The sequence below is a fragment of the Pseudopipra pipra genome, chromosome 9 (assembly GCF_036250125.1).
Source record: "Pseudopipra pipra isolate bDixPip1 chromosome 9, bDixPip1.hap1, whole genome shotgun sequence".
NCBI classification, from domain to species: domain Eukaryota; kingdom Metazoa; phylum Chordata; class Aves; order Passeriformes; family Pipridae; genus Pseudopipra; species Pseudopipra pipra.
In genome coordinates this window covers 9,819,476-9,838,106 of record NC_087557.1, presented here as the reverse complement: position 1 = coordinate 9,838,106, position 18,631 = coordinate 9,819,476, and the positions used below count along the sequence as shown (strand labels likewise).

At 37.2% G+C, this 18,631-nt stretch overlaps 1 protein-coding gene and 2 long non-coding RNA genes across 6 annotated transcripts in view; 2 read left to right on the top strand and 1 right to left on the bottom strand.

Moving 5' to 3' along the window:
- Nucleotides 1-18,631, bottom strand: part of NR5A2 (nuclear receptor subfamily 5 group A member 2) — an 88,319-nt gene that overhangs the window by 40,588 nt on the left and 29,100 nt on the right. The gene's annotated exons all lie outside the window — the stretch shown is intronic.
- Nucleotides 4,615-6,463, top strand: LOC135418824 (uncharacterized). The gene is made up of 3 exons (XR_010432689.1): nucleotides 4,615-4,743; nucleotides 5,171-5,312; nucleotides 5,991-6,463. It is a non-coding gene; the product is annotated as an uncharacterized LOC135418824 (long non-coding RNA).
- Nucleotides 11,405-18,238, top strand: LOC135418823 (uncharacterized). Its single transcript, XR_010432688.1, has 2 exons — nucleotides 11,405-17,435; nucleotides 18,061-18,238. It is a non-coding gene; the product is annotated as an uncharacterized LOC135418823 (long non-coding RNA).

Here is an 18,631-nt window from a genome sequence, read left to right as displayed (position 1 = left end):
CATTCGGGGTGGCATGAAAGAGTAATAATGCTATGAGTATGAAATAAGAAAAACATCACACTGTTAACTGACGAGGGAAGCAAAGAGAGTGCTTAGGAGGAGGCCTTAAATGAGGGGAACGGGGAGGCAGTGTGGTGTGAGAAGACATAAGGGGAGCTGGATGTGGGTAAAACCTTGAGTGCGAGAATGATGACATGCAGAATTTAAGGGTTTGTGTGACAGTAAGTGATGCTGCTGGGGCAGAGAAGGAGCAAGTACTTTGTTAGAGAAGCAGAGGATGGCAGTTGTTATCAGCACAGGTGTGGTATTGCTCATCTGCACAATAAATTTGATTCTGTTAAATATCTAAATACAGGTTTGAACACAGAATTTCACGGCGGCGTGCCCGAGTTCCTTCACTGCCAGCTGGAATTATAAGGTAACTTTAAATCACTTTTTTCTGAGTTCTCCACTAACAAGGATTAAAAAACAGGCATGCATGGGAATACATTTAGATGCACCTACTAGTTTGCATAGTTTATCTTGCCAGTGTAGTGCAGGCCACATAGAATATTTCCAGGAGTAAAGGAAACAGACTCTCAGTTTGATGTATAAAGGTCTAATCCTGAGTACTATGGTGGCACGCTGTGTCTGGGCAGGACAAAAAGATGGTCTGGGGTTGGGAATGATGGCGTCACATTTGTCTGCTAAACCCTGGACTCCCACTCATCTGAGCCCTGAGCTTTTGACACAGGACTCCATGGAAGTTTGTCAGTCTTGCTGAGGCCTCTGTTGACACTGAAATACACAATCACACCTTATCAATTGTAGGAAGGACTTATCTCAGAAATGCTGGTTACTCATCTGAAAAACTATTTGTGCTGATGTTATAGATGAGGGAGGCTAGTGTGACACAAGAGTAGTATTGTTGTAGAATGTATGCTTCCCACAGCACAGAACGTTAATCATTATAAACTTTTGTTTTCTCTGAAGAACAACATTGAAATTGCCAAACAGTCAAATGAAGAAAAATGTGTATGCTTTGCTGAAATGCACCTTAATCTTATCAAAACCACACTGTGTCTTTCTTTTAGGAAAATGTTTCACAATATTTAGCATACTGTAACCAACAACTGCAAATTTATTATAATTTTTCTTCTGAAGGGGTATTTTCAGCCTGACACTTGATGAATTACCTGTTAAAAATTTCAGGGTCATGGTTTTTTTGTGTTGCTCTAAGTTAAATATTTTCCTTATAATTATTGCTGCAGATTCAGTTAAACACTGCGCTCACATTTTACCCAGTCTATACCTCCCTTTCTCAGAAGCTGGAGAATCCTTTTTCATCTCTGTTCATTTGCATCAACTTGCCACTATAGCTTTGGGCTTTTCTGCTACTAAAAATTTAAAAGGGTATCTAATGATTTTTAAAAAATATGGTAATTGAAATTTATGTGATAAAACTGTGCTGGATTCAGCTGAATTGTTTTTACTTATGCTTCCAGAAGTGAATGCAAATATAGAAAATAACATGAAGCACTCATCTCATAGTGCCACTTTTAAATTCTATGGCCATTGAATAGCCATTTCCTAGTGAATATGAAGTGATTAAACATCTGTCTGAACTGTTCAGCCTGAAGCATACAGGTTCAAGCAATGGTTGAACTTTCTTTCAAATGCAGTTAGGAGATCACTCACAAGTCATTGCAGACATATAGTTTGAGTTGTTACTCCATTTTCTTATGCCATAGTGATGCAAATCACCCCAAATCAAAGTTTTATAAGATAAGTGCACTCCAGAGGCTATTTTTTACTTGTGAATGCATGCATGGTTTCCAAATCATTATACAGATAGGGGAGGATTTGGACTCTCCAGATGAGTTGCTGCTAACAGTGGGAAACCTCCTGTGGAAGGCTGCTGTCAAAAAGCAGCACGTAACAGCCAATGTGGTTTTTGAAGTGAATGCACGTAACTTTCGGAATCAGTGAATGCCCTAATAAAATCTGATTACTACCTATAACATCAGTAATAAAATGCTACAAAGTTCAAGAAGAAATGTTTTAATATTAACTATGGTTGTTCCAGCTCTTTACTAGAAACCTGTGTGTAATATAAAATTTCTATGTGAAGGCAGGGAGTGATCTTTACAAGCCCATGTTGGGGTAAATGATTGTGAAGGGAATATAAAATCTGTCCAAGTTTGGTAGCATTTTATGTTTGTCTTGATTTAAAAATGGAAGGAAATACAGAAATACTTCAGTGTATGCCTTTTCCTGCTCCTTTGAAGCATGCAAAGAGGCTGTTATAAGGGTGCAATTATACCTGGAGTGTGCCCGTGTGTGTGTGTACCTCCTCCTTCAGTAACTTCTGAATCCACTGGTCAGAGTCAGATTATTTCAACAGGAAGTTCATCTATCCAGAATGTTAAGTTCCTATATGCTTTGTGTAAATCAGTGTCCAGATAGAGGAAAGCAACTGCTGGATACCTCGCTGAAAGAAAGGCTCATATGCTCACCTTATATTCAACAGTAGGGAAGTGAGAAAGAGGAAGAGAGAAAGACTAAAACGCTTCGTTAACTCCCTGCTCACGGAACCACCAGTATTTGGAATATCAAGCCACTTTTGATTTTTTTAAAGTGTACAGATAGGGAATTTATAGCACAAAGCAACATTATACCTTTGAAAATCCCCAAACTTTTACCCTTCTGAACTGTGAAGGGGTGAAGGTGTGGTGCCCATGCTCTGAAAGGCGTGTGGTATTTCCTGTTCAGCAAATGCACACGGGGAGAGCGATGGCTTTACCACACCTTCTCCCCTCATGTGCCCTGGACATCTATGGGCAAGATCACTGTGAGAGAGCGGGTCAGAACATCACTGACCAGGCACTTCCCAGTTTCAGTGCTGATCTTCCAGTGAGTCAAAACACTTTAATAAAAAGCAGCCTTGAAAAGCATCAGTTCACACTCATCCTGTTTTCTTGCAGGAATACAATGCAAGGTGGATGAGTCTGGGGGCCTCAGACTGCTGAAGGAGTGATCCTGCTGAAGAACAGGATCTCTCTCATGGATTTTTGGACTCCATTTAGAGAGCATTCTCCTCTCTTAAGGAGAAGGTAAATGACAAATTTCAGTTCTACAAGCATCAGATGAAAGGGCTGTTACAATAAACTTTGTGTGTGTATATATTATATAGTGTGTCAAATGCAACATATATTCTTCTCCTTTTCCTCACATTTATCTCTGTGCAAACTGCATGAAAATGACTTAGTATTTGACAGTCAGCATTATTTCTGATGAATTATAAATGTGTTTTTCTTACCTTCTTTTTCAGGTCTTTTTTTTTTATTTTAACTGAAAATAAGAAAAAGTATTTCTTTTTAGTCACAACTGAAAATTTTGCTTACAATGCAGTGTTTCTTGCCTCTCAAAGTGAACACAAAGATAAGGAAAGAGGAAAATTAATTATTCTCAGCATCTTTTTCAAAGAGTGAAGAATGAGGTGCTTTCTTTTGGACTGGACCAATAGAATTAACCTTCAAAATCCTACTTCTGTGAGTATCTTTACTGATGTTAGTACAGCCTAAGCTTATGCATAGTTGGGTCTAGAATTTTAAAAGAATTAGACAAGACTATGTAGTTTATGTACCATAGCTGTGTTTCTCTGAAAAACACCTGTTTTTTCTGCTGTCAACAAACTAACTACAAAATTGTGCTGGACCATATTCTTAACTCTTAACTTGCATGAACGTAAGTCTTTTGTCTTCCACATAAAATCAGAATTAGGCCCATCTGATTCATCATTAGTCTTGCAGGTCTAATCTGCTTTTTAGGATGCACAATTATGTCCTCTGGGGAATCAGAAGACAAGACTGAGTCTAGTAAACTTTATAGTACTGCTGTTGAATTTATTCTCAATATATTGAATCAGCAGTTTCACTCTAATGTAGAGCAGCCTGTGATTAAAATCTGTGGTCTTCTCCAAGTCACATATTTTAGCATTATATGAAAGAACTTCTAGTACCTAATGTTCCTTTCCTGTCTGGTGATTCACTGGAAAAAATATGATTTAATTTTTCTTAGAGCTTCTGTATTTTTCAGCTCTGAACACTTATTCTAAGAGTCTACAGGTAAACTCCACCTCCTACATTTTCTCTCATTTGCAAAATTTCTTAGAAATCAGCAACATCAAATCTCAAGAGAGATCAATATAACATACAAGGTACATTGTCAATATTAAAGACAAAGTTCTAGTAAGAACTAAATTTACTTTTAACAAAATAAATATTCTATTAAAACTCTATCAAGTAAGCATCATATAGAAAACGTTTTTAACTTGTGACACGAGAGACATGTTAATGTCAGAAAGACTCTTTACTATGGTATCAGGCAGGCAGAGCAATATCTCAACACACTTAGGGTCCCACTCTTTCAAGTGCTGCCTGCCCCAGAACACTGTTTTTTGCATGCATTACCACAAGAGTTACTTAAGTCATCTCTCTTTTAAATTGCAGTGTGGTTACTCTTCTGTTTAATGGGGTTAGTGTTTATTTCCAGTAGATCTATTCAAGCTGGTGTGGAGTATGGGAAAAGGGCAAGCCATAAGAGAAATAAGATCTTACTCTCTTTTAGCAGGTGATACCTGGTTTGTGTACACAGTGTGGGACTGTATTCACAGTTATGCAGATGGGAATATGCAAATAATCCTCTGAAGTCATGGCTAACAGGAAGTTACTTTAACATTATGGCAGAAGAATAATTTTCCAGGTGAGTATTAGCGACACCCAGGGTTGGACATTGACAAACCATACAAAGAATGTAATACATTAGATGTTTCATACCATTTGTAATTATCATCCAATCAGTAGTTTTTTTATTTAAAAAGTTCTTTATCTTTTGATTGCACAGCACTGCAATCGTTTTCAGTAATCAGAATATGTTAGTTTATATTTTACTTTTCATAGTCTTGTTAAAACTTTTGACAAACATCCAACTATGTAAATGCAGGAATTTCCTTCTCTGGACTTGAGTCAGTGAAACAAAAGGATCTAAAGTCTCAAGACTGGGAGCTATAGTGTGCTAAACAGGACAGTCACCTGTAATACAACTTTGGCAACAGATGCCGGAGTTGCTGTAGAACACTGCACTTGTCATACAAATGTATTCCACTGTGTTTTCCTCTGATTTGTAATAGAACAGCCAAAAAATGCCACAGCAAAAGCAGTAAGAAATCATGAGAAACAGTATCTTCAGTCAAGCTGTGAAAGGAGTCGGCATACTGATGAAGAAAAAGTACAGAAATGTTGTCTTACATCCCGAGGGCTGGAGCAGTAACAGTAAGTCACTGAGGCAGAGATTAAATAAGAAAGAAGATCCAGTGCTAACGGAGAAAGTGAAAGAAAAATCAGCATTATGAATGGAGGTTGTCATGTATTAAACCAGTATCCATCTGACTTGATAGAAAAAATTGCTTAAAAACACCACCAAAGGAAGCTGAAGTCATACAAGTAGGTTGCGGAGGTGTAGTGATGCATGATCCAACAAGGTACATGGGGATGATCCAAAAGACTTAGTACTTCCCTTTATATCTTAAAAGCATTGCAAGAGGCTCTTGGCATGCAGCTACTACCACCCAGCTAAATCCTTTCAACTATGAACACGATCCTCAAAAAAATTAGCTCCTTTCCCAACAGAGTCAAGTTTAAAAGAGCAGACAGAGCCATGCTACTAAAAATCACAGGAAGTGTTGATTGAATGAATGTTTAAGGAACTGGCAAGTATGTATTAATTTTTTTTCCCATTCATCCTTTCATTTGGCTTTGTTTCATTTATTCCTACTTCCTGTTTCCTGTAGTCTAATTTGGAAATCTCTGAAGTGTCATTAAAATAAGATTGTCACAACTCTGCCCAGATCCCATATTGTCATTAGCACTGCAGTTAAGATTAATTTTAATGTTTAAAAATATCTTTGTTGGTACTGGTTTTATATGGGCTGTTTGTTATGTTGTTGACAGGAACTTTTGCAGTACAGAACACAGAACGAGCAGGAACTTTATAGGCAAAAATGTCCATGGACTGTGACACAAATCGGCCAGCCTCGGACTTTCTCTGCTGTCACAGCTGGGCACAGGTATCAAAACTGTGAATGTCTAAATTGGGTTCCTATATGTCTGTATGCAACAGAAGATTAGGTGTGTGTTTAGGAAAAATGGAGAGAGTATGTACATCTAATTAATTAGGTTTTTCTTAGCTCATTTCTGAATGACAGCAGGGATGATGATCAACAGAATCAGGTTGCTCTAATTACTTTGCATTCACCCATGAGCACACCACACACCACAGCTGTAGGAGCTAAGTTTCAGTCAGACTGGCAGAGGCTTTGTCAGTGAGCAAGAGCTTGCAATGAAATGGCAACGTTTTCCTCAAAAAATCTTGCTTTGCATTGCTTGTATTCAAGTGTCTGGCAATCTACTATTAATCTAGGTATAAGTACTAGTTACTTTGGTTTGTAATTAAGTTTAATATGAATTTTATAATTGAAGATTTTACTTTACTAAAAGATTACTTTGACACCCAAATGTAAGAAGATTTACTGATTAATCCCAGATTTATCCCAGTCTTACCAAAGGAAAGTGCATCACAACTCTGCCTCTAATAAGTGTTTCTGAGGTGTTTTAGGACTTTTTAAAATATGGCTACATAAGTCTATATCAGGGCAATTTTCCTGATACATAGAATAGCCTGAATGATTTAAAAGTAAAAATGAATGCAAGATTATGCAAATATTCAGCATTATGTCACTGACAGGTAATGGATTGAATTCTCTCTTTGGCTCTCTTCTTTTTTTTTTTTTTTTTTAACTAATCTGCCTGAGGGTCTGTTTCTTTTAGAGTGTAAGGTCTTTAGGGAAAGGACTGACTATTACTGTCTTATGCAGTATCTGTTTATGTTACCATAAATCAAATAGTAGGAAAGGGTTGCCCGACTGCATAGAGCATACATGGATACTTCTCCATAAGTAAAATTATCAGTTTTTCAATTTAAACTGCCAGTCCGCAAAATAAACCCAGAATGTCCAGTTAAATAATACAACAAGATATTATTAGTGAAGCTTACTGTCTTCTTACACAAATATAAGCATCAGCTTAATGACATATGAGAATATTTTGCTCAATATTTTTTTGAACTGTGGCATAGTCACATAACCTGACATCCTATGTAACACCATCCCTAGTATGGTATTGTACAGTATCCAGAGCTTGGATGGCATAGACGAGATTTTTTCATTATGAATGTCTTTCATACTCATTCTACAATTCATATGCAGACAGAAATACAAAAATACCTGGCTTTCAGCAAAAGGCTTCAAGGAGCCAGTTTTTAGCTTTATTGCTTTATATCTGTAAAGACTTTGATAATGCATACGTTTTTTAAGCACACCCTAACATAAGCCAACTTCTAAATTCAGCTTCTTGCAACAGCTCCTTTTAAATTTCCTCTTGCATGAGCACACACTGCACCAAAATCCAATCTACTGTATATGCATTTTGCAAATATATGACTATTTGACAAATGGAGTTGAATCTTGGGGTTTTTTTGGTTACTTTTAACAATCGAGGAATATGCACAGTTTATTTTTTAGCTCACATGTTGCATGCAAATTGCCTCTTTCTACAGTGCAATGTGCATGTGAAGTTCCCCAAGATGTCTGAACTAGATTCACTGTAAGTACTTATCCAGAATATGCAATTAAAATGTAATTCATTTCTAGATATCATCAATATTCTGTCATTGCATAAGGGGAATGGACGAGGTGACCCATGAAGTCTATTCCTACCCTCATATCTATTATGATTACCTTATATTAGTAAAATTGCTTTTTAAGGTCACTTATATGCCGTGGTTCCCTTTACCCAAATATTTGGTACCTTTGGCCATTTATGTGTATTTTTTCATGCTCTGTTTAGAATGGATTCAGTAGAGGTAGAGCATCAAATAAAACAACCCCCTGATATTTTCTTGTAAATAATTCATAAAACAACGTTATGACCCTTATTCCCCGTGAGGCATCCAGGTAATGAGCCACCCAAATGAAGCAGTGAAAACATGCACTTCCCCTGCCATGGGTGTGCCCCTGACAGACTCCTCAGGGTCACAAACCCATCAATCTCTTTTCACACATGAGCTAATCAATTCAAAGAGGGAAGTGCCAATGAGCTATTAGATCAATATGGTGAAGTATGGAGATTGATCTTATCCCAGAGTGACTACATTAACAGACTCGTCAGTGTGACCTCTGCCCTGCGGCGCACATTATACAGGATTGCAAGTCTGATATCTGAATGAAGACCTCAGGTCATTGCTTTTAATAATCTGCTTTGCTGAAAGAATTAAAAGTAAATCTGTAAAGGGATGACTAATGAAAATATGAAGTGCTTTCTGCTCCTCTAGTCTTGGAATGCATGCAGAAATCACACCAGATTTTCACAGGAGCAGCAACATCAAGTGTGTCGCACAGACACCGGCTCAGCCACGCCTGGCTATTGGCATTTGAGAGAACAGTATAATACAACCAAATGATAGTTTGCTCTCCTGACACAGTAATTAATAAAAAAACCCAAGTACAAAATGATAAAAAGTGCTAGCTGTGTCAAAATCAATTGAAGTCTTGGGTGAACTACCACATTGAGAGCTATACTGGAGTCCTGGTGGTCTGAATTATTTAGCTGGTGTAAGTGGAAGCTGCCACTGCTGTGAAAGTTGCTCAGAGTGCTGCCATGCTCTGAGTGTACCTTCACCAAGCAAGATGTTCCCAATACTTGTGTTAACTCAAGGTCCAACTGTGGGAGTCAGTCTGTTTTCATTTAGGACGTTTCAGAGGACAGTGACTTTGGGGAGAATTGATCTGATAAGAAGGAGCCTGGCTTCATGATATTTATGAGCAATATGTGCATACATACCAAAAACTCTCCTGTCCCTCAATCAACCTGTGCTGGTAAGTGTCACCAACTGTACAGGAAGTCTGTACATGAAGTGACCACAAGTAATACTATAACCAACTACTTTGGGACTCACATTTTAAAGACTCATCCTTTTGATTTATAATTTCAGAGATGCTGAAAATAAAGTACACTTTTCTTGTCTCGGAGCATGATATTAATATTGTTAATATTTTTAACCCTGAATAATTTCATTGCAATGAAATATTTATGTATATAACACACTCTTAATACTGTATTTTTATTATACCAAACATTTTTATTGTTCATTGTATAATTGAATCAATGAATTAGGAAAAGGTTACTAAAAAAGGATTAATGCATTTTTAATGAAACTGAATGATATAACTTCTGTTAGTCACTAAGAATAATGGCAGATCTATCAGGTTTATACAGATAAGAGCTTTGTGAGTCTATCTGAAAGCCCACATAATGGCCCCTCATTTAGCTGTAACCTAGAAAAACAGCCTTAGCAATCCTATTCAGGGCTTTAATTCATTGTTTATGTATATGATCTCTCTTCCGCCCTGTGATCAGATCACCTGTCTAATGATGCAAATATGAATCTGTTTAGCAGACACATCTATTTCCAGGTGTAAAACACTTTCTGAAAACAATGCTCTTTCAAAATCTAAATGGAAGAACCGAGCTAGCCATACAATACCACTGGGAAATGTTTCTGAACTCGGGGTAACAGACTCGGGAACTGCTGAGAACTTTGCACGTTAATAGTGAGAATGCAGACATTTCCATGCTCACACAGCTCAAATCCCTAATTAGCATACCAGCCTAAATTATAAATGCTTTCCAGGTAGAAAAAACTATGCTTAAAAATATCCTAATAGAAAATCCTTATATAACACTGATTGAAATGTTAACACTGTACAAATGTTATAGAGAAAACTAAAACAGCAGTTGCAAACATGGCTCTGAATCCTACATAGATACTGTGTTCTTTGCAATGTAGCATTTGATTTTTGATTATTTTGCAGTGGATATAAAATAGATAACAGAATTTTATATTAGTACAAGATATATACATTGTGGAGGAGGGACTTTATAATAGACACCCTTAGAAATATATTTGCATTTTTCAATGGGAAGTATGTTACCAAACTTCTTAAAGAGAAGGATTCTAATATTGTTTCTACCTTCCAGTAGAAACTGAGAGTATATACATAATACTTGTGGTACACAAGATGCTGTAGTATTGCTCAAGGACTTCTGTGAATTCTGTGAAACCAAATAATTTGAAGTGGTGAACCACAATTAAATAAATCACACCACCAAAATGGGCATACTTTTTTCCTACCACTATGTTGTGGTTTTTTCATCATGTTCTTTCCAAACAAACTAAAAAGCTATTCTATAATAGAAGTGTTTTAGATCTAAAAGGGATTTAGAATTCTGATATTATATTTGTATCTTTCAACTTACAAAGCACAGAACTTAATACACTTCAAACAGTACAGGCATCAGAAGGACTTTGATTCAGAAAAGCACTCGTCCTGATCTCACTGATGGGAAGCTGATGCTTATATATTTTCACTAAAATGAAGGTTATTCTTCTGAACAGGGGCCAGGGAAAGTAAACATAGCATATATAGAACTAAAATACCTTTTCTATAAATAATAATAATGCTATCTTTTAAAAATTCAGTGTCTCACACTCAAGAAGTGCTAGAAGTAAATGCTGCCTCCCAATGGAAACATAAAATTTGTTTCTCAATAATATAAATCAAAAGATTTCTAGTCCTATTGTTTTATGGGATGTTCAATCTTTAGTATACTTCTAGTAAGAACTGAACAATCATTCTGGATTTGACAATCAAATGTTTTGGTTTATAAACTTCATACCATTGGGCTCAAAATACACTTCTAGAGTAAGGAGGATGTCCTTTTCCTTTAAAAACAACCACTTGAAAAGTGGTCAGGAACATGCAGAAGCAAAAGTGGAATAGTGGTAGAGTTCAAGTGGCATCATGAAGTTCATGATAAATACAATTTATCTTATAATTCTTCAATTTACCATATAGCTGCACAACTCATAATTGCAATATCACTGTCACACTTGTGCTATCAACAGATACATCTGTCTGGTCAGAGTCTGTGGCTGCATTAAGGATGTCTACTAGTGGCATTTATTTAGATCGTTGTTAGGTATCTGAGTAAAAATAAGAAATATACATTGTTTTATAGTTAGTGAAATATGTCACTAGCTTCTGTGTAACCTAGGAATGAATTTTTTTTTTTTGAAAACCCTCTTTCCAATTTCCACTGTAAGCAAGTTCTTACAGGCAGAGAACATTTATGAAAACTTTCAGAACAAAAAAATAATCTTCTGGGAAAGTTACAATAGATTCAAAATACATGTCTAGAATCTAAATGCTTCCTCAGCCTCGACAGAATAAATAATAAATGCTTTCTAGGTAACTACTGCAGTTCTTTTGATAATATATATATTAATAAATTAAAAATGTCTGTAGATTGACAAGTGTTTTGTGGGCTTACACTGGAAAGCCGATAGCTAATTATGAAAGCCTGACTTGACTAATCAATTATTCAGATGAACATTAGGTACCTATTATATGCGTAAACAGGGGAATTATATTTCCCCTAAGTAACTTTCTAAAATAACAAACCCAAAACATGCAAATTTTAAATAGACAGAAATGGCACTATTATGCACTTATTGCACATGCAGAACTCCAATTGAATTATTCAGGGAACAGTGAGTCGGGAGCTTCGGTCTTCTGACTCAGAGCAGCACAGCAATAGCAGCACATGCCATGTAGTATTTGTTATGCATGTAATATTGATTTAGCTCATTCTTGCTGGTCATGTTTCAAATTCATTTCATGTTTAGGAGATAGGGAAAAGGAGAAGTATCCCTGGATTGATATTTGCAAGATAGTTTTATGCCTGTTGAACATAAGATTATTTGATAAATTAATAAGACCATGTCTTTTAAGTGTAGGAAGACTAAGCCTTTGAAAAGGAGCATAAGTGAAGTAATGAGCTCTGTTTTGAGAAGGTTTATATTTGCTACATTCCCCATCTCCTGTACATAAAGATTGGGAGAGCACTAGTATGACAGAACAGATTCACTGATGTTTCTTTAAGGAACAAAACACAGCAAGGTAATGCATAATTGTCCTTTGCATTTAGAAAAGACTGTGCTCTTAAACAGCATACAGCAACAGGGAAACCAGAAATAGATGTGACCAGACACCTGCTGACAAACAGTGACAAATCCCACTGACACTGCAGTGACCCCCAGTTAGTCAAGATTTAATTAAGGGGTATAATTAAGTCAGTGGAACAGAACACTAATGAGTGGTGTTTTTTTATATGGGTAATTACACATAAGAATACAAAGTAAGCTAGACCCCTACATATATCATTAAAATGAACAGTATAGAATGACAATCGGGGCTTCAAGTATTTTTTGTTCTTTCTCTTCAATAATGCAGGTTGAAACACCACGGCTTGTCAAGCATCTGTACACATGCTAACAAATGCTATTGGCCCAGTCCTGCCTGTGTCTAAGCATGTTGGTAACATGACCTTGGTGGCACAATGCACATCAGTACGGCTCCATGTGAAGGGGTTTGCTGGGCTCTGTCTCTTGTTGTGTTAGCCTGCACTGGTGCCGTGCAGGGGTCGCTTGGGCTCATTTTCTAACAAATGACATTCTCTTGCCATTCTCTTTCAAGTAACACATCCTCTAGATTTCATTTATCAAGCGTGTTGATTACAAGGAAGACATAGGTTCCAAATTGTTCCTATGATTATCTGCACATTGGGCACAATATACCTTTACAATCAAATGACAGAGATTTCTTACAGCAGTGGTATGTGATGGCAGATCCAGTTCTCTGGAATTTATTTTGGGAATCTTTAGGTAGTTGAGTGAAATAGCTGAAATATCTGTCTACGTGATATTTGCTTATATTTCAAACAGAAAAGTATTGTAAAGTAGATTTTCTAGACCAACATTTTAAACTGGGGTGGAACACATCATCATGAATAATGATGACAATGGTAGGGGAAAAACAACTTTCCTATGGTCTCAAAGATTTAAAAGAATGCCTGTGTAGTTTGGGGCCAGCCCTCTGCTGGGATTACTCTATCTGCTCCCAGCTGGTAGCCTGCAGTTCATGACAGCCTTTTATCCGTTATCAAAGCAACAAGTGGAAAAGCAGATCCTCCTGCCTGCTAACACTCTGTTCAGTTCTCTCTGTAGAATTTCTGCTCCTAAATCTTTCCTTTTAACAAGTCCTCAGATTTCCTTCCTACTGCTGCAGGAGATGCTAAATATCTCTCAAGTTTTTAGCTCACTTGTCTAACTAAAACTCTGCAGAACACTAAATGAAGAAACAGTAATTGCATTGCACCAGCACGTTTTCTACAGAAAGTGACTGAAATGCAGAACGCACCCGATCTTGCTTGCAGTGGAGTGCTGAGAGTTTAACAATTGACTTAAGTGATAGCAAAAGCAGATCTTAATTACTCAAACAACACTGTAAAAATATTTTACAACTTAAGTAAGTACAAATTTTACTGTAGCAAAACCAAAGCAAACAAACTGCATTGAAACTTACAACATATATACTGCACTTACTTTGCTTTTTTAGCAGCACAGGAAAAATAAAAAAGGTAGAACTAGGAGATATTTAAGCATAATTAATGTGAATTCTTTCAAGCAAAATCTATCTACTGAAACTGAAAAGTTATTTGTTATGAAATCTAAATGAATATAGTTTATGTAGTGAAAATATACACCCTACTTTCCTTAAATCATGCTGTCATGGAGTAATAGGTCTTAGAGACATAATCCTATAACAGTAACTACAATCAGGTAAAAATCAAGATAACAGCAATCTGTTATGCAGGCTATGCTAAACCATAATATATGTTAAGGGGTTTGGTATTCTTTGTTAAACTCTTTGGTTTTTAAACAGATTTCCCTGCAATTTACAGCAGTTATGCAATGACAGAAGACGCCATGGGAATCCAGGACTTGCTCCCTCTGTGAACCGAGGCCTTTGCCACACCAGGCTCCTCCATACATGCCTAAGTGCCTCTTCCAGCCGGGCACAACAGACGGAACAGGTCCAGGTCCTGCTAGGGCTTTGCCCTGCCCGCAGTGTGGTCCTGTTGCATTCAGCAGAACCAGCTCTGGGTCCTCTGGGCTTTTGCTAGGACATGGGCAGCAATGTCTCATTTTCCCATGGTGCCTGAGGTAAGTGTTCTGGAGGAGGGCCTCAGTAAATGTAATTTTAAGATATGGAGTTACTATCTTAGTTTTTTTGCCCAAGAGCTGGAGCACATGCCAAAACCCTAACAGAACTGTAATATAATAAAAGAAGAGAGGTCATAAAAATTATGTAAATCATTTCCCCGTTTTTATCTTTCTGCGGGTGTGTGCCGGTATAAAATATGGGGTCAGAAGGAGTGACTTCCTCCTGGGCTGCAGACACACGTCTGCATAATGGGTCCCTCACATCTTCTTGTGCCCAATTTTCGTCCCTGTGAAGCTGCCCCTTCCCAGCCGTGTATGAATGAACAGAAGTGCCTTTCATCCCCCACTTGCCTGGCGCTTCAAAAGGAACTACGAAAATAGCAGCAACAAAAATCCAGCCGCCTGCCAAAAGGCCCGCACACGTCCCATTCTCACAGGCATGCGAAAGGTTGGAGAGCTCAGCAAAATTTTTATGTACGGGAGCAGGCCCAAGGAAAACTCACACGCCATAACCAATTGTGGACAGAGGATCATCTATCAGCAGACAAATGCAGGAACTCCAGAATGTCTCTCCTCAAATGAAATAATATATCTTTGAAAGCCAATGCCCGTTTTAGGCCTGAGGCCCATATATCAAGCCTGAGAGGCTTGTGGATACGCTCCAGGGCCATTAACCTTCCACCTGTTTCCCCTTGTCCTTCAGGATGAGACCCTGCCCTTGATTTTACTCCCTTCCCCTGTTCATCTTCCGACAGAGTGTAAATGTAAAGCAGAGGGCCTGCGAAATAATTCAAAGGCAATGGACCAGGGACATGGTTACAAATCTCTGCCACTGGCACTGTGACTTATGCAGGCAGTTTGTCACACATGAGCCAGGTGACCTCTGTGACATAACAGAGAAAAATATCGCCCGAGATCAAAAGATGAGATTCAGAGCACTCTAACTAACTCTGGTGTACACAGCCACACTATAAGGTGGCCAAGGGTTTCCTCTCCTCTGAATGCTGCTCACTCCGCTCGCTGGCGAGTGGGACACAGTCCTGCTAATTTCAGTAATCTCTTTTTCTCTCATCTCTTTGGAAATCTTTCCTGCAACCTGCACATCAAAATCTGCCTCCTTCTGAAGCCTCTCTTTTTCAAAAAAGGTAATTAAATTGAGGAAGAGAGAAAGCAAAGTAGATAAAAATTAACACATAAAAAGCAGCATGATTGAAAATGGCAGATTAATCGATTTTGCAAATGAGTCTGTTTTAATCCACTAATTTTTGAAATTATAAGTAGTACTAAAACTTTGTATGAGCACATGCTGTCTCTGGTATTGCAATGACAAGTCTTCAAAGTCTAAAACATTTATTGGAATTCAACTATCACAATGGCAAAAATGGGAGTAGAGTTAGTATTAAAAATGATGTAATGCACCCAGAAAACACACTTCTGTACTGATTCATATTTTACAAAGAGATATACTGCAGAACTAGAATAACAGTCACTTGAAATAAGCCTAATCAGACTGATTTAAAAAAAAAAAGTCTTGAGTTCATTTTTCAAGCTGTGTGCTACATAGGAAGTTTCCCAGCTGTTTTGTACATTCAAGACTCTTCTCGGTGCAGACAAAAGAATAAGGCCTAACCCAGCGTTTCTCTTTCACTCCCCATAACCAAACAGTATGTCTGGTATGGGCATTTAATTTTGTCTATTTCATAAATTAAAGAAAACCCACAACTGTCACAGTATTCCTGGCACGATGATGAAATGAGAAATACAACCGTAGCTAGATCAGCCTAAATCCCATTCTAATCCTAAATCACTTTGGCACTTGCCCACACTTAGTTGATGAAAAACTCAGTTTGACCCAAGAATGTATATGAAAATACACATATACAGACACACAAAAATTCAGCACATTGCTTACATGTGTGCTAAATGTTACCTCATCAGCTATTTCATTCTGTCTCGTCACATGCTGACTTGTAAACACAGTAAATGCAAAATTAGTATTACAAAAACATTAGTGTGAAGTGTTACCACATGCATTTGTAAAAATAAGACAACTGTTTGATTTTACAGTGCTAGAATCATTTGTTCTTGTTCAGGCCTTGTGACTAAACACACCTTTTCCTCTTTTTAATATCTCTAAGGAAAGCCTGCTAGAGATACAACAGTCAGCGGCTGCATGTGAGTTTTGTCCGTGGTTTCAGTGAACTCCAATTCAAATCCCCAGTGTCTTCATTTTCGAAAATACCTAGTGTTACTTTTTCATGTAAATATAGGTGCTATATCCAAGGTTTCTGGTATTCAGATCTTTAGCTCTCTCTTTGACACTTCTACTGAATATATTAATTTGTGTTTAGGCTGGATATCATTTGGCTTTATACATCCTCTTTTTTCCCATATATTTGATGTATCCCTGAAAAAATTAATATTTAATTTACAAAGCACCTAACCCAATCCATTGCCTTTTACAGTAAGTATGATCTAGTGCTTCTGCTTTTGTAATATTCATGAAATTTGGAAATCAAGGCTAGGCATCAAATGTTACTATCATATGCTAATAGAGGACTTTTCATTTGAGTGTTTGATCAGTTTTGAATGCCCAAATGGCATATTAAAATTTCCAAGGCATAAACTACTTTAGGATGCTATTATATGTATAAAAATACTATTATATGAATATAATAATTTTTAATTTTCATAGATACACACTCAGATATGCACAAAATTATTTGTCTCATTTACCTCTTGTCATGTGTTTTTTGTGTAAATAGCTACTGAGCAAATATTTTACAAAATTAAAAGTTAAGGTACCCTGATTCTAAAGAAGAGAATTTGACTCTTGGTTTTAAAATGTCTTGTCTTGATGAAAAAAGCCTTAAATTAATTGGTTCACAGAGTATACAGATGCTACAACCCCAGTTAATTGTATTTTGAGCGCTTGTGCCTCCTCGATTCAGACATTTTAAACAAAACAAAACAAAGAGCATTTAACATTAACAGTAATTTAACAAATAATAATTTGGAGCATGAATCATTCCCTACATTCCTTTTCAGCTACAGACAATTTTTGTTGGGAAAAGTGCCATATAGTATCGACAGTGACAACAAATTGTATTGTCCGGTGAACATCTGTTTCCGACTCCCACACTGATACTGCAGGTTGGATACTTCTGATTTAGTCTTCACAGGCTGCCCGACCACAGAGGAACTGGAAATTACTGGTACATTCAACTTTTATTATTGGAACACAGGAAAACTTTATCATCATGCTGGGAAATTCTGTGTCTTTTGAAATATTGGAAGGAGGGTTATGTGACCACAGAAAGCCAAATGCAATAGTTCTTAGGAAGAAGAAGAAAGGGGGCTTCTGTTCATTGTGTCTGTCTGTACATATGTGCATGAAAGTCTGAGATTAAAATCTCAAAATGGAACAGTATTTCTTCCCTATACAAAATACCTCTGAAATTCAAAGCAGTTTCTACAGGGCAGAACAGGCTGAGGTTCAGTATGAGCTGCAGGTTCTAGCCCTAGAGAACTGAGCTAACTCATTTATTGCACCAAGTTACTATGATAGCAACTTACAGAGAAAGACTGTGTTAACTAGTTGAAATTTTTACTGTTAAAAATCAAAACCAATACTAAGCAGTCTTTTCACAACTGAGGGGAGTTCGTTAAAATGATCAGTGTAATTTTTCTCATAGCTATGCCACCATTGTTATGCAGCCTGGAAAAAAAGTTTGAGTTCCATTTTGCCAGGGACAGAGCAGACAGGAAGATACGTTCCTGATAGGTACCATGTACCAGTTTGATATAGCTCCAACTCCCAATCTGTAAACTCTTTTACAGAGAAAGAGGGAGAATGAGAAACTCCACTGAAACTCCTGTTAACACTAATTAGAGTTGTCAGCATGCAGCGGAATCAAAGGCAAAACATGTGGAGCTCCCAGTGAAGTCAAGAGGAGAAGGGTATTACTTAAAGGAGAGGCATGCAAATTAAAAATAAATGCTGTTCAATGTTACCAAATGAGCTAGTCACGTAAACACTCGCTTTGAGGTCTAAACCTTCCTACTGGGAACGCTCTTTCCGAAAGTTCATTCCTAGTCAGGAGACAACATTGTCCTTGACCACACCTGCCAAACGAGAACCCATCTTGTGAATGATGGGTCCAAAGCAATGTAAAGTAATTGCTGTGTGTTTATTTCTACTTAAAGTTGTTATTACTGTTGTTGCTGTTGTTAATATTCTTGTTGTTTATTTGCTGTGTTATAAACAAGGACCATTGTTTTCAAAGTCTTGCAGTAGAAAGGCAGTGCTACTCCTTAGAGCAATTTTGGAGTGCTCAAAGACTAGAAAGTCTGTGTAGAATCTTAGCAATATGGCCAATATTCAAAATAGTGTTAGGAGATTCTAGGTCTC